The following is a 13,735-nucleotide window of genomic DNA, read 5'->3' on the forward strand; positions in this document are numbered from 1 at the left end:
AAGATAATCCCTTTATTACCCATTCCCTAGTTTTGCATATCCAACACAGTTATAATAATACACGTTTTACCTCTGTAATTATCTTGTATCTAAGCCTCTGCTGACTGCCCCCTTATTTCAGTTCTTTTGACAGACATGCAGTTTAGCCAATCAGTGCTCACTCCTAGGTCACTTTACGTGCATGAGCTCAATGTTATCTATATGAAACATATGAACTAATGCCCTCTAGTGGTCAAAATGTATTCAGATTAGAGCCAGTCTTCAAGGTCTAAGAAATTAGCATATGAACCTCCTAGGTTTAGCTTTTAACTAAGAATACCAAGAGAACAAAGCAAAATTGGTGATAAAAGTAAATTGGGAAGTTGTTTAAAATTGCATGCCCTATTTAAATCATGAAAGATTTTTTTGGACTTGACTGTCCCTTTAAGTGGGCGAAACTCATTTGTGATTGGCTGTGGCATATTTAATCTTTTTTCATATGTTCTGCCTACAAATATGGACGGTCTTTGCCTCTTGTTATATGCAAAAATAAAAGTTATTTTTTCCCGTGGTTGGGAGCTTTGTTTGAAGTGCAAAGTAGGCAGATAGTATTACATTCATATATGAAATTCTAATTATGTGTTTTATTTATGTCTGGTTTATCACAGATTTCTAAACCTTTGAACAATAACCAAATTCTCTTTTTAGACTGAGAAATGAACTTTAGGAATAATAAAATGTTTCCAACAAATGTTATTTTATTAGAAAGGAAATGTATACAGTACTACATTCTGCATATCAAATAAAGCAGCTTTCACTTCTAATAATCAGAATTCAGCAACGAATATTATTATGCCTCTTAGCCAATAGACAGGAGAGGTCCAAGATGTTTGTAATTCAAATGTTTCATCGGAAAGACGCTTGGTAACCTCTTTAATTGCTTTGTGAATGCCATGTCTGTTTATTCTATGTGCATACTAACTTCAATACCATATTATTATTATTACTATATCTGGTTTGTATTACTTCTACTTTTTCTTAGTTTTTTTTCTTTATATCCTTTTTGTACAGCTTATGTTATATGCTCTAAAAAATGATGGAGGTATAACTTGTGTATACTTTTATCAGTGATTTTTTTGTTTGTCACACACATATGTTATTCATTACTATAGTATTTTTTAAATATTTTCTTTTTTTCCAGATAAGAGATATATGTAAATAAAAAATAACAACAGAAACACATAGACATCGTTCATCGTCTTTAGATCTGAGACAGGAATAAGGCTCCAGAAGGAACTGCTGGATAAGGTATTTAATAGATTGTACATTTTTTAATTTGTACTCTTACACTGTTGTCATTAGATATGTTTATATTCTTTATATACCCATTGATATACCTGTTGCAGGTGATGTAAACTGTACATGGTTAATAGAGTTCATGGTACCTGATGTTGAATTATATGCTTAATAAAATTAGTGTTTGGAGGCTGCTTATATGAAAGGGCAGCTGTATTTTTGAATGAATATCACCAGTGCAAAAAAAAGGAATAAGAGAAATATCTACTAAAAGAAATTGAATAAGTTATGATTAAGGTAAATTAACCCAATGGAATTAAAAATATCTGTTAACTGATAGTGGAAAGAATAAACATTTTCTTATTCAGTTATTTGGTGCAGACCCTTAACCTTTATATATTTCTCAATAAATAGAAGAGAGAAAGGAGAGAGAAGCAATAAATCCCTCAAAAAAGAGAATGATTTCATTGTTCTTTTCTAAATAAATATAAATACAAAATTACAAATTCACAAAACAATTATCACCATCTTAACCAATATCTAAGTTAAAAGATGTGAGATGTCACTCCCTCTTTTAATGTCACAATTAGAGACCTACATCACCCGTGCCAGATTGTGATTGGTGATTGTTGCCGTTCAGGGATGTGCAGTTAGAGGAGGCAAAGCCTCACCTGTCCAGAAAAGAAAAAAATAATAATATGAAAGTAAAATGAAAAGAAAAAAAAAAAACTCACCAAATTTTCATTCACATTCATGATTAGGCTTATCATATAAAGGCACCAGGGGAGGCAGCTAACACATCTGCCTTTATTGAGAGGAGGGGTCATTTATCTGGATGGGAACTAGCTTGTGCCAGAACAGCAACTTCAGTGCAGGTCTCACTAACAAGAATTTAGTCTGTAAGCTTTCAAGAGACAAGTATTGTACTCTCTGTAGTTACTGTAATTACTGAATTTACTCTGGACTCTTTTTGTGGATTAGGTTAAAAAGTGTAGTACACTTAGTATATATATATATATATATATATATATATATATATATATATATATATATATATATATATATATATATATATATATATACTACAAATTATAAGAGGTTTATGTAAAGATAATGGGGCATATTTATCAAGCTCCATATGCCCCTTGTTTCGGGTGAGCCGAAACAGAAGTTATGAAGCAGTGGTCTAAAGACCGCTGCTCCATAACTTGTCTGCCTGCTCTGAGGCCACGGACAGAAATCAACCAGATCGAATACGATCTGGTTGATTGACACCCCCTGCTAGAGGCTGTTTGGCCGCAAATCTGCAGGGGCTGCCATTGTTCACAAGAACTGCTGGTGCAATGATAAATGCCAACAGCGTATGCTGTCGGCATTTATCAATGTACAGCGGACATGATACGCTACTTCGTATCATGTCTGCTTGCACATTGATAAATATGCCCCAATGTCCATATGTTACTCTATTAAACAGTCCAAATGCAAACAGCACCTAGATCAGATGTGGTGACAGAAAGGCCCCAAGAGCTTGTCATTTCCTAGAAGCAGGGCACAATATATCTCAATTAAGATGGCAGGTTATAGATAGCATGGACCCTTTAAGAAGAGGTTTTAATAGGGAACTATTGTTAAAATAAAAGGAATCATTTTGGATTGATAAATTGGAGACCTTACACCCCAAGGGACTCAATAAGGAAAAAGATATGTCTGTATTTCTATAAATTAAATATTTTTTTAAAAGATATTCCTGAATATTTTAAACATAAATTATGTGTAATAAATTCTATGTTGTTGGGTAAACATTTAGTTTTTTATATAAAAAACTTTTTTAACATTGTTGTATAAAATTGTTTTGTAACGTTGACCACTACGTGGCAGTATCAATTGTATATGAAATGTGTAAGTAAGTAAAGAGTTAATTTAGGAAGTATATAAGGAGCAACACACAGGTACTCTGTATTAGCAGGATTAAGGGTGACTAACCCGAAACGTTGCTGGTTGCTATCTTTTGCCATGATGCTGGAATAAATAACTAAGATTATTCTTGATATTGGGTGCTGTGGACTTTGTTTTTTGTTATTCTATTAAACAATTGAAGCATTTGTATTGTTAGAATCGTATGTGTGTTGTTTGTGTGTGTGTGTATGTATATATATATTTACACACACACATCATCATGTAATTTGTTTGGCTTCTGAAAATGAAACATTAACATGTTGCAGCTCAATAATTATTATTTAATTATTTTTCAGCCCTATTAATGACATGGTATACTAATAATGCTCACTGTGATTAGACACAATTGTTTGAACTTTATTGAAATTATTGAATTCATTTATTGACCATAAAATATTATTTGTGTATTACGAATGATATAGCTACTGATATGAAATTTTAGCATTCAGCATTGGAATATCTTTGTATATAAATACAGAAATACAGTTAGCCCCCCCCCCCATTTATTCGGAAAGGTGTGTCCCTCTGTGTGTGTGTGTGTCCCTTTGAAAAAGCCATGACGCGTCAGCGGAATTTGTGTGTCTTTTCAAATATTTTAACTAGCATAATGGGATCTTAAAGGGACAGTCTACGTCAGAATGTTTATTGTTTAAAAAGATAGATAATTCCTTTATTACCCATTCCTCAGTTGTGCATAACCAACACAGTTATATTAATACACTTTTTAGCTCTGTGATTACCTTGTATCTAAGCCTCTGCAGATTGCCCATTATTTCAGTTCTTTTTACAGACTTGCATTTTAGCCAATCAGTACTGACTCCTAGGTAACTCCACGGGCGTGTCATATAGGCGTTACCTATATAGACGTTACCTATATGGCACACATGAACTAACACCCTCTAATTGTGAAAAAAAATCTCAAATTGCATTCAGATAAGAGGCGACCTTCAAGGGCTAAGAAATTAGCATAGGAGCCTACCTATGTTTAGCAACTAAGAATATCAAGAGAACAAAGCAAAATTGATGATAAAATTAAATTGGAAAGTTGTTTAAAATTACATGCCCTATCTGAATCATGAAAGTATATTTTTGACTAAACTGTCCCTTTAATAGTTAGTTATTATAAGGGGAACAAATGAGTAAAAATATTTTTGAGAACCAACGAGATTTGTAATGATGGATATTCCGACAGCACCTTATATAATATAACAGGGTTCCACTAATCTAACATTGATATAACATATAAAAGGGGATACAAAGTAAACCCCCCCATATGTTATATAACCATAAATAGTGTATCAAACTCATATTTGTACAATCATCTGTACTGCCTTTTGAAATTTTTATCACATTAATAAACTAATGAATGTATCAGGACTAAAGATACCATATGCACTACTATCAAACCCATTTTAACACTTTTTTCCCCTTTTTCTTTTTTTACCAAGAAGTTTTAATAAAAGTTAAGTTTTAACAATAACATGATCTAATAATGAATACATAATCAACATCGAGAGTGCAAATAAGTGAATTATTTTCTCATTTCTCAATTGAATGTGATTTTTCATAAAGTTGTAATACACTGCACCCCATCCTTAATAAACAATATATAATTATTTAATTATAAAATGTGTTTTAAAAAAGAACTAGTGCCATTGGCCCCCTACACAGTATCCCGCTGTGTTTGTGTGTGTCCCTTTGTGTGTATCATTTTATAGTGTATCTAATTTATCTCAGTACTCTGATACTAGCCAGTGCCTACCCAGTCACTGACTTTACCGCACGTCACTGTAGACATTATAGTTTCATGAGGATCTATGTTGTCTCAAACCAGGCTAATAAATATAAATTCCAATCTACAGCAATGCTTTTAAATTATTCATAGGGGATAATTATTATTATTCCCATCATTAACTAATGTGTAAATTGTTATATATTACCATAATAATCATCTGCTTCTTTCAAATGTAAAGACCTCAAATTTAGAAGGTGATTAGTTCTTCTTTAATATTTTCCAAAATGCATATGCATATCAAAGTTCATCATTAAAACTTCAAAACGTTGTATCCACAAAGCAGCACACTAATATAAATGCATATTCTGATCCAATGAATGTGTCAAATCCTGCACATGTGTGCAAATCAGTCCATATATAGCGTGTGCTTTAATGAATGGAGTATTGCTTAACCACTTTAAACAGATATCCAATTCACATTGCAGACAGTTATCAATAAAGCCACTTAGGGTTAGATTATGAGTGGAGCGCTATTTACTGCTACCTCTACCACTCGCGCGTTCACATCGCTAGACGGAGGCTTTTTGCAAGCGTTGGGTTGCCCTTGTATTATAAGTTTAAAGTAAGAAGTTAGCGCAAGAGCAAAAACACAACACGTGTAAAAAAGTGGAACTTAGAATATGGCGATTACGTTAACGGTTTCACCCATAGGGGCATATTTATCAAGCTCTGTATGGAGCTTGATGCCCTGTGTTTCTGGCGAGCCTGCAGGCTCGCCAGAAACAGCAGTTGTGAAGCAGCGGTCACAAAGACCGCTGCTCCATAACCTGTCCGCCTGCTCAGAGCAGGCGGACAGACATCGCCGGAAATCAACCGATCGGGTACGATCGGGTTGATTGACAAACCCCTACTGGCGGCCGATTGTCCGTAAGTCGGCAGGGGGCGGCGTTGCACCAGCAGCTCTTGTGAGCTGCTGGTGCAATGCTGAATACGGCGAGCGTATTGCTCCCCGTATTCAGCAAGGTCTGGCCGACCTGATCCGCACTGTCGGATCAGGTCGGCCAGACCTTGATAAATAGGGGCCATTGACTTCAATGGAGCATTAAAACTGGACAAACAAAACCCATACTTGCGTGCTAACCCAGTAGCGTTTATTCAAGTGAGCAAAACCCAACATGAATTATGAATATTTAACATTCCATGCGAAGCCATGTTGTACGTTACATGATAAATGTTAAAAGGTTACCTGAAATGATGCTGAAGTGTTAGGGGTTTTCCGCCATTTCTCCACATGTAATTAAAAGTAAAGCAGTGGCTAGTTTCCAGGCAAACTGCTGAACTGACTTGCTGTGACATCAACACGTCCATTATCAAAAAGGGAACTAGCATTTATTTTTGAGAGTGTTTTAAAACATACTGGAAGTGTAATTCCAAAAAATAAAATTGTACTTCCAAAAGAAAAATGCATTTCTAAAAAGGAAGATTGTACTTCCAAAAAACAAAATTGTACTTCAAAAGAAAAATAATTGTATTTTCCCAAAAAAATTAAACAAAATTGTAATTGTAAAGTTAGATTTATATGTCACAATTTATGTACAATAATAAAGAATTACACACACTTGCCTTTTTGACAGCAATCTTTTTCCATAAAATATCTGCATAAAAATTGAATCTAAACGTTTAAAATGTGTGATTTTTATAGCAAATTTGCAGTATGTCGCTATTTCAGACCCATCCATGGATAGCTGTCTCTCTTGCTATAGTCACTCAAAGTACAGATCTAAGTGAGTACATGTGCTGATCTCAGCAATAACCATTTAGGATGTTTTATGGTCAAATATACACTATTAAATGCATACTTCATTTTGCAGTTTATATTCCAACCTTTCATTGAACAGAGAAAATTTCTTATTTACAGGGAAAGCATGCAGTGTAAATAATTCAAATAAACAATGAATGTACATTCATTAAATATTTTAAAGGAAAATGGCCAAATTTGGCAGTAACAAATCTGAAAATGTAGAATATTCTTTTTCTGATGTAAGTCAATGAACAGCAGGCACTGGGGCATATCTATCAAGCTCCGGATAGAGCTTGAGGCCCCGTGTTTCTGGCGAGCCTGCAGACTCGCCAGAAACACCAGATATGAAGCAGCGGTCTAAAGACCGCTGCTTCATAACCTGTCCGCTTGCTCTGAGCAGGCGGACAGACATCGCTGCAATTCAACCCGATCGAGTACGATCGGGTTGATTCACACCCCACTGCTGGCGGCCCATTGGCCGCAAGTCTGCAGGGGCGGCGTATTGCTCTCCGTATTCAGCGAGGTGTGGCGGACCTGATCCGCACTGTCGGATCAGGTCCGCCAGACTTTGATAAATAGAGGCCACTGTCTGCAGATACTGAGGACTATTTAGTTGACGAACATCTGTTAATAATATCTACTTGATGAGAGATGACATAGCAGAAAGTGAGACAGGTCCTGTGAGAACATATATTTTTATATTATCAGCATTACTCTGCTAATGAAACCTAGAGAAATATAGAGAATGTATTAATTTACCAGTGGAAGGCACATGACTGAAGACAAGTCACAAAGTAAATCTAGTAGTGTAACGACAAGTGGTAGGTAAGAGGGAGAGTTTCCATATAAAATGTACATATTGTTACAGTCATTACTTTGATATCTTATTACATTTAGCAATAAACAGCTTTTAGTAAGCAAGATCTGAAGCAAATATAAAAGGAGAAATTACAAGTTTAAAGGGACAGTAAAGTCAAGATTATACTTTCATGATTCAGATAGAGCATGTAATTTTAAACAACTTTCCTATTTACTTCTGTTATGAAATTTGCTTTGTTCTCTTGGTATCTTATATTAAAGGAATAGTATAGTAAAAATTAAACGTTCATGATTCAGATAGAGCAGGCAATAGTAAGCAATTTTCTAATTTACTCCTATTATCAATTTTTCTTCGTTCTCTTGGTATCTTTATTTTAGCTTTGTTATACAATGTTACAAAACACTGCTGTCATAGAGTACTGAAGACACATGCACACTCCTGAGCTCTTATCAGCCTACCTAGTTTTACTCTTTAAAGGGACAGTCAACACAAGAATTTTTTATGTTAAAAAAATATATATAGATAATCCCTTTATTACCCATTCCCCATTTCTTTCCAAAGGCAGGGAGAGTCAACAACTTCATCCATTACTTTTGGGAATATCAACAACTGGCCACCAGGAGGAGGCAAAGACACTCCAGCCAAAGGCTATAAATATCCCTCCCACTTCCCTTATCCCACCAGTCATTCTTTGCCTTTCGTCACTATAGGAGAATGGCAGATAAGTGTTAGAAGGCAGTCTGGGGTCCCAAGAGGGCTTAGGGAACATGGTCCTCAGAAGAACCATCTCTTCCGATCAATATCTTGGAGCTTCGGGCGATTTACAATGCTCTAAGGGCATGGCCCCTGCTCTGTTCTGCCCGGTATATCAGTATCCAATCATACAATATAACCTTGGTGACTTACATCAACCACCAGGGAGGCACAAGAAGTTCCCTAGCAATGATAGAGGTGTCTCGAATTCTTCAGTGAGCGGAATCTCACAACAGTCTTCTTTCTGTGATTCACATCCCGGGGGTGGAAAACTGGGAAGCGGACTTCCTCAGCAGATAATTCTTTCACCCGGGGGAGTGGGCTTTTCACCACGAGGTGTTCTCAGAGATAACTCTCAGATGGGGGGTTCTGGAGATAGACCTTATGGCTCCTCGTCTCAATACAAGCTACCCAGATAGGGTCGAGATCGAGGGATCCTCAAGCGGATTTGGTAGACGCATTAGCAGTTGCATGGAGGTTCAATCTCATATATCTTTTTCCTCCATTGGCCCATGGCCCTTATTCCTCCAGTAGTGGCTCGCATCAAGCAGGAGCAGTCTCCGGTGATTATAATAGCTCCTACGTGGCCACGAAGGACTTGGTTTACGGATCTAATAAGAATGTCCTCCTCCGCTCCGTGGAGGTTACCTTGTCGGGCGGACCTTCTGACTCAGGGTCCTTTCCTACATCAAAATCTCGATTCTCTGAGACTGACTGCATGGAAATTGAACGTTTCGTCTTATCCAAGAGAGGTTTTTCGGATAGTGTGATAGACCCTTTAAACCAGGCTCGCAAGCCGGTCACTCGCCGTTTTTACCACAAGGAATGGCTTACTTACCTTCATTGGTGGGAAGAACACAGTTTCCCATTGCACAAGATGAAGGTTACCCGAATTCTATCCTTTCTCCAAGATGGTTTGGGAAAGGGTTTATCCGCCAGTTCTCTGAAGGGTCAGATCTCACCCTGTCGGTCTTACTACACAAGATATTAGCGGATCTTCCGGACATGCAGTCCTTTGTTCAGGCTCTGGCTAGAATCAGGCCTGTGTTTAAACCTGTTGCTCCTCCTTGGAGCCTCAACCTTGCTCTTCGTGTTTTGCAGTAGACTTTGTTTGAGCCTATGCATTCTGTTGATCTTAAACTTCTATCCTGGAAGGTTTTGTTTTTGTTGGCTGTCGCCTCAGCTCGCAGAGTCTCTGAGATTTCTGCTTTACAGTGTGATCCGCCTTACCTTATTTCCCATGCTGATAATGCGGTTTTATGCACTGTTAGGTTTCCTACCTAAGGTAGTCTTGAATCACAACATCAAACAGGAATTTGTTGTTCCTTCCCTTTGTCCTAATCCTTCTTCCTCGAAGGAATGTTTGCTATACAATCTGGACGTTGTACGTGCCTTAAAAGACTAGGGTCCGTCTTTTCTTTTTGCCCTCCCATTTTATTAATTCAGTGTCCGCTGGAACTTGGGTATTGGTTCCCAACAGTAATGAATGAAGTTGTAGACTCTCCCTGCCTTTGGAAAGAAAACAAAATTTATGCTTACCAGATAGATTCCTTTCTTTTCCTGGCAGGGAGAATCCACAACCCTGTCCGTAATATTTTTTAGGTGGCTTCCCTGTTGCTATTTTTTCTTCTGGCACCTCTATACCCTAATGTTTCACTTGCTTAATCAGTGCTGACTCCTAGGTAACTTCACGTGCGTGAGCTCAATGTTATCTATATGACACACATGAACTAACGCCCTCTTTTGGTGAAAAAACGTCAAAATGCAGATTAGAGGGGGCCTTCAAGGTCTAAGAAATTGTCATATGAGCCTACCTAGGTTTAGCTTTCAACTAAGAATACCAAGAGAACAAAGCAAAATTGGTGATAAAAGTAAATTGGAAAGTTGTTTAAAATGACATGCCCTATTTGAATCATGAACATTTATTTTGGACTTGACTGTCCCTTTAATAAAAGATACTAAAAGAATGAAGCACATTTGTTAACAGAAGTAAATTGAAAAGTTGTTTAAAATTGCATGCTCTATCCGAGCCATGGAAGTTTTATTTTGACTTTACTGTTCCTTTAAATTGTAGGGGGACTAAATGGTCAGGAGATGCTAAAGAAACCAGTGACAGTTTGCCAAAAATGATGTAAAACAATGCCATTGTCGCATAATGAAAGTTAAAAAAAATTTAGAAAAAAAAAAAATCAGTGCTTTACTTTATTAATATTCTACCACCACTCAATATTAGGCACTTGAATTAGTAACGCTTAGAGCCATTGGGATCATATGCTTCATACTGGAAGCATTAGAACAAGTTCCATTTGGTGCAGAGGCAAGGAACAGTGTGGACAGGCAATGGTATTATAGACTGCCCTCTGCTGGCTAGACAGTGTGTCTCTTCACGATCAGTGGTGCTCTGGTGTAGGGCCATTTGTGCGTGCTTTCTCAGGGTACACCTAATCTTTTTTTTTTACTTCATTTGCCGCACATACTGTATGGGCAGAGAACAGGAGATGCTCCCTTACATGCAAGACAGAACTTCAGCTGCTCCTCAAGCCCACATGGTTGCAGGTCGACCTGTTTAATTGTGTTGGTTTCCTGCTGCTGGTCAGGATGCTATAGTACTAGCTTAACATGATTTGTGTTTCATGCCCTGCATATAACCACAACACTTATATGTTCTGTTTAGCACATTAAACTGCAAATATTATGTTTAAGTCATTTTTGCATGAAATCTTATTTTAGGATTGTAGTATAGGTCTTTGTTATATGTGTTTAGAAAGTGCATATTGATGTCAGACAACTTGTGCAGTGATGAATGATAATCTGCCAGTCAGATTATGTGCGGTGTGTTTTCATCAAATCAGTTGAGCAGGGGCGAAACAACAGGGGGTGCAGAGGTTGCAATTGCGACTGGGCCCCCAAGGGTGGGGGCCCAGCTTAAAAAAAAACTGACCTGCACTGATATCATGTGAATGTGACATGATGCTTCACTAGTGTCTCTGACTACAGGGGTTAGTGTTTCTGTGTGTGTATGTATGTGACTGTGTGTGTATTTATGCATGTATGTGTGTGTGTATGTTTGTGGAACCAGCAAATTACAGACCTTGTTACTACAGCATGGGGGGTAAATGGTGTCAGTCTATACAGTACCACTATACATAGTACAGGGGGGCTGGACCATGTCACAGACTACTGTGGTCACTTTATAAAGTACTTGGGTGGGTAGGGTCAGGCCAGCCATCTCACCGGCAGATTACAGACTGTGTCACTGACTCACTATATACAGTACTGGTGGGTTAAACAGTGTCACTATATATAGTAATAGGGGGTCAGACTATCTCACAGACTGTGGACACAGGGTACCTCCTTTTGCAGACGTAATCTGAATCACATTTATTTCTGTGTTAAATGTAAAAAAAAAAAAAATATGTATCAAATTCACTCTTTCTTTGGGTGGATGGGGGGGGTGGGGGGCCCTTCTTAGATTCTTGCACCTGGGCCCTGTGGTTTCTAGTTACGCCTCTGCAGTTGAGTTTTGTTGTCATTCATCTAGTACTGTAGAGTATTGCCAACAAATTAGGACAGTGGTGTTCTTGTCATTCAGTCAATTCCTTTAAAGTTCTGATTGGTTGAACACATCCCATGGGTTATCACAAATTGGGGAGAGAAGCACAACTGTCACAGAAGTAAGAAGTCTAATGCCACATTCAAGGCATGGTCCACTCAAGTTCCTCTTTCCTCAAGTGGCTTAATATTGTGTCTATGTTTGTGTTTATCCTTTGTTTTCTTTCTTAAGACACGGTGCGTCCACGGATCATCAATTACTGTTGGAAATATCACTCCTGGCCAGCAGGAGGAGGCAAAGAGCACCACAGCAAAGCTGTTAAGTATCACTTTCCTTCCCACAACCCCCAGTCATTCTCTTTGCCCTAAAGGGACATAAAACAAGTTGAGATAGAGACAAAATATAATAATATGTACATTAATTACTTTACCTGCAAATTTATACTGCAGTGCCTCGCCATTAACCCTTTTTTAAGTTTCTGAATTGTACAGCTCTAACTCCCCCCACACAATTACTTTTATGGCTGTAGCTATATCCATTGTAGTTTTGGTAAAATTCACAAATAAATAGGGATTATCTGATGGAGCATGTCTGATAAAAGGGGTGGAGCACAGTGTCCAGACAGCATGGCTATTTTAAGTATTTTTGCTTATTTTTGAAAATTATTTTAAAATACTTACCAACAATTTTTAACCCCTTAATGACCACAACACTTTTCCATTTTCTGTTTGTTTGGGACCAAGGATATTTTCTCTTGTTAAGTGTATCCAGTCCACGGATCATCCATTACTTGTGGGATATTCTCCTTCCCAACAGGAAGTTGCAAGAGGATCACCCACAGCAGAGCTGCTATATAGCTCCTCCCCTCACTGCCATACCCAGTCATTCTCTTGCAACGCTCAACAAAGATGGAGGTCGTAAGAGGACTGTGGTGTTTTATACTTAGTTTATTTCTTCAATCAAAAGTTTGTTATTTTTAAATGGTACCGGAGTGTACTGTTTATCTCAGGCAGTATTTAGAAGAAGAATCTGCCTGCGTTTTCTATGATCTTAGCAGAAGTAATTAAGATCCTTTGCTGTTCTCACATATTCTGCGGAGTGAGGTAACTTCAGAGGGGGAATGGCGTGCAGGTTTTCCTGCAATAAGGTATGTGCAGTTAATATTTTTCTAGGGATGGAATTTGCTAGAAAATGCTGCTGATACCGAAGTAATGTAAGTAAAGCCTTAAATGCAGTGATAGCGACTGGTATCAGGCTTATTAATAGAGATACATACTCTTATAAAAGTGTATTTTTAAACGTTTGCTGGCATGTTTAATCGTTTTTTATATATGTTTGGTGATAAAACTTATTGGGGCCTAGTTTTTTCCACATGGCTGGCTTGAATAGAAACAGTTCCCTGAGGCTTTCCACTGTTGTAATATGAGTGGGAGGGGCCTATTTTAGCGCTTTTTTGCGCAGCAAAAATTTCAGACACAGCCATCCAGCTTCTTCCTGCATGATCCAGGACTTCTCTGAAGGGCTCAAAATGCTTCAAAAGTCGTATTGAGGGAGGTAAAAAGCCACAGTAGAGCTGTGGCAGTTGTTGTAACTGTTTGAAAAACGTTTTTGTCATTTGTTATTCCGTTTTTGGTATTAAGGGGTTAATCATCCATTTGCAAGTGGGTGCAATGCTCTGCTAACTTATTACATACACTGTAAAAATTTCGTTAGTGTAACTGCCTTTTTTCACTGTTATTTCAAATTTGGACAAAATTTGTGTTTCTTAAAGGCGCAGTACCATTTTTTATATTGCTTGTAAACTTGTTTTAAAGTGTTTTCCAAGCTTGCTAGTCTCATTGC

General features: G+C 37.5%; 1 protein-coding gene across 5 annotated transcripts in view; it reads left to right on the plus strand.

Annotated features, from left to right (window-relative positions):
* The window catches only part of ZNF385A (zinc finger protein 385A), a 496,048-nt gene that overhangs the window by 113,559 nt on the left and 368,754 nt on the right, over positions 1 to 13,735 (plus strand). For all 5 annotated transcript variants that reach the window (XM_053708271.1, XM_053708274.1, XM_053708277.1 and 2 more), the window contains exon 2: positions 1,181 to 1,287. The gene's annotated coding sequence lies outside the window, so the exon portion shown is untranslated. The remainder of the gene's footprint in view (positions 1 to 1,180; positions 1,288 to 13,735) is intronic.

This window comes from Bombina bombina, chromosome 3 (assembly GCF_027579735.1).
Source record: "Bombina bombina isolate aBomBom1 chromosome 3, aBomBom1.pri, whole genome shotgun sequence".
Lineage (NCBI taxonomy): Eukaryota > Metazoa > Chordata > Amphibia > Anura > Bombinatoridae > Bombina > Bombina bombina.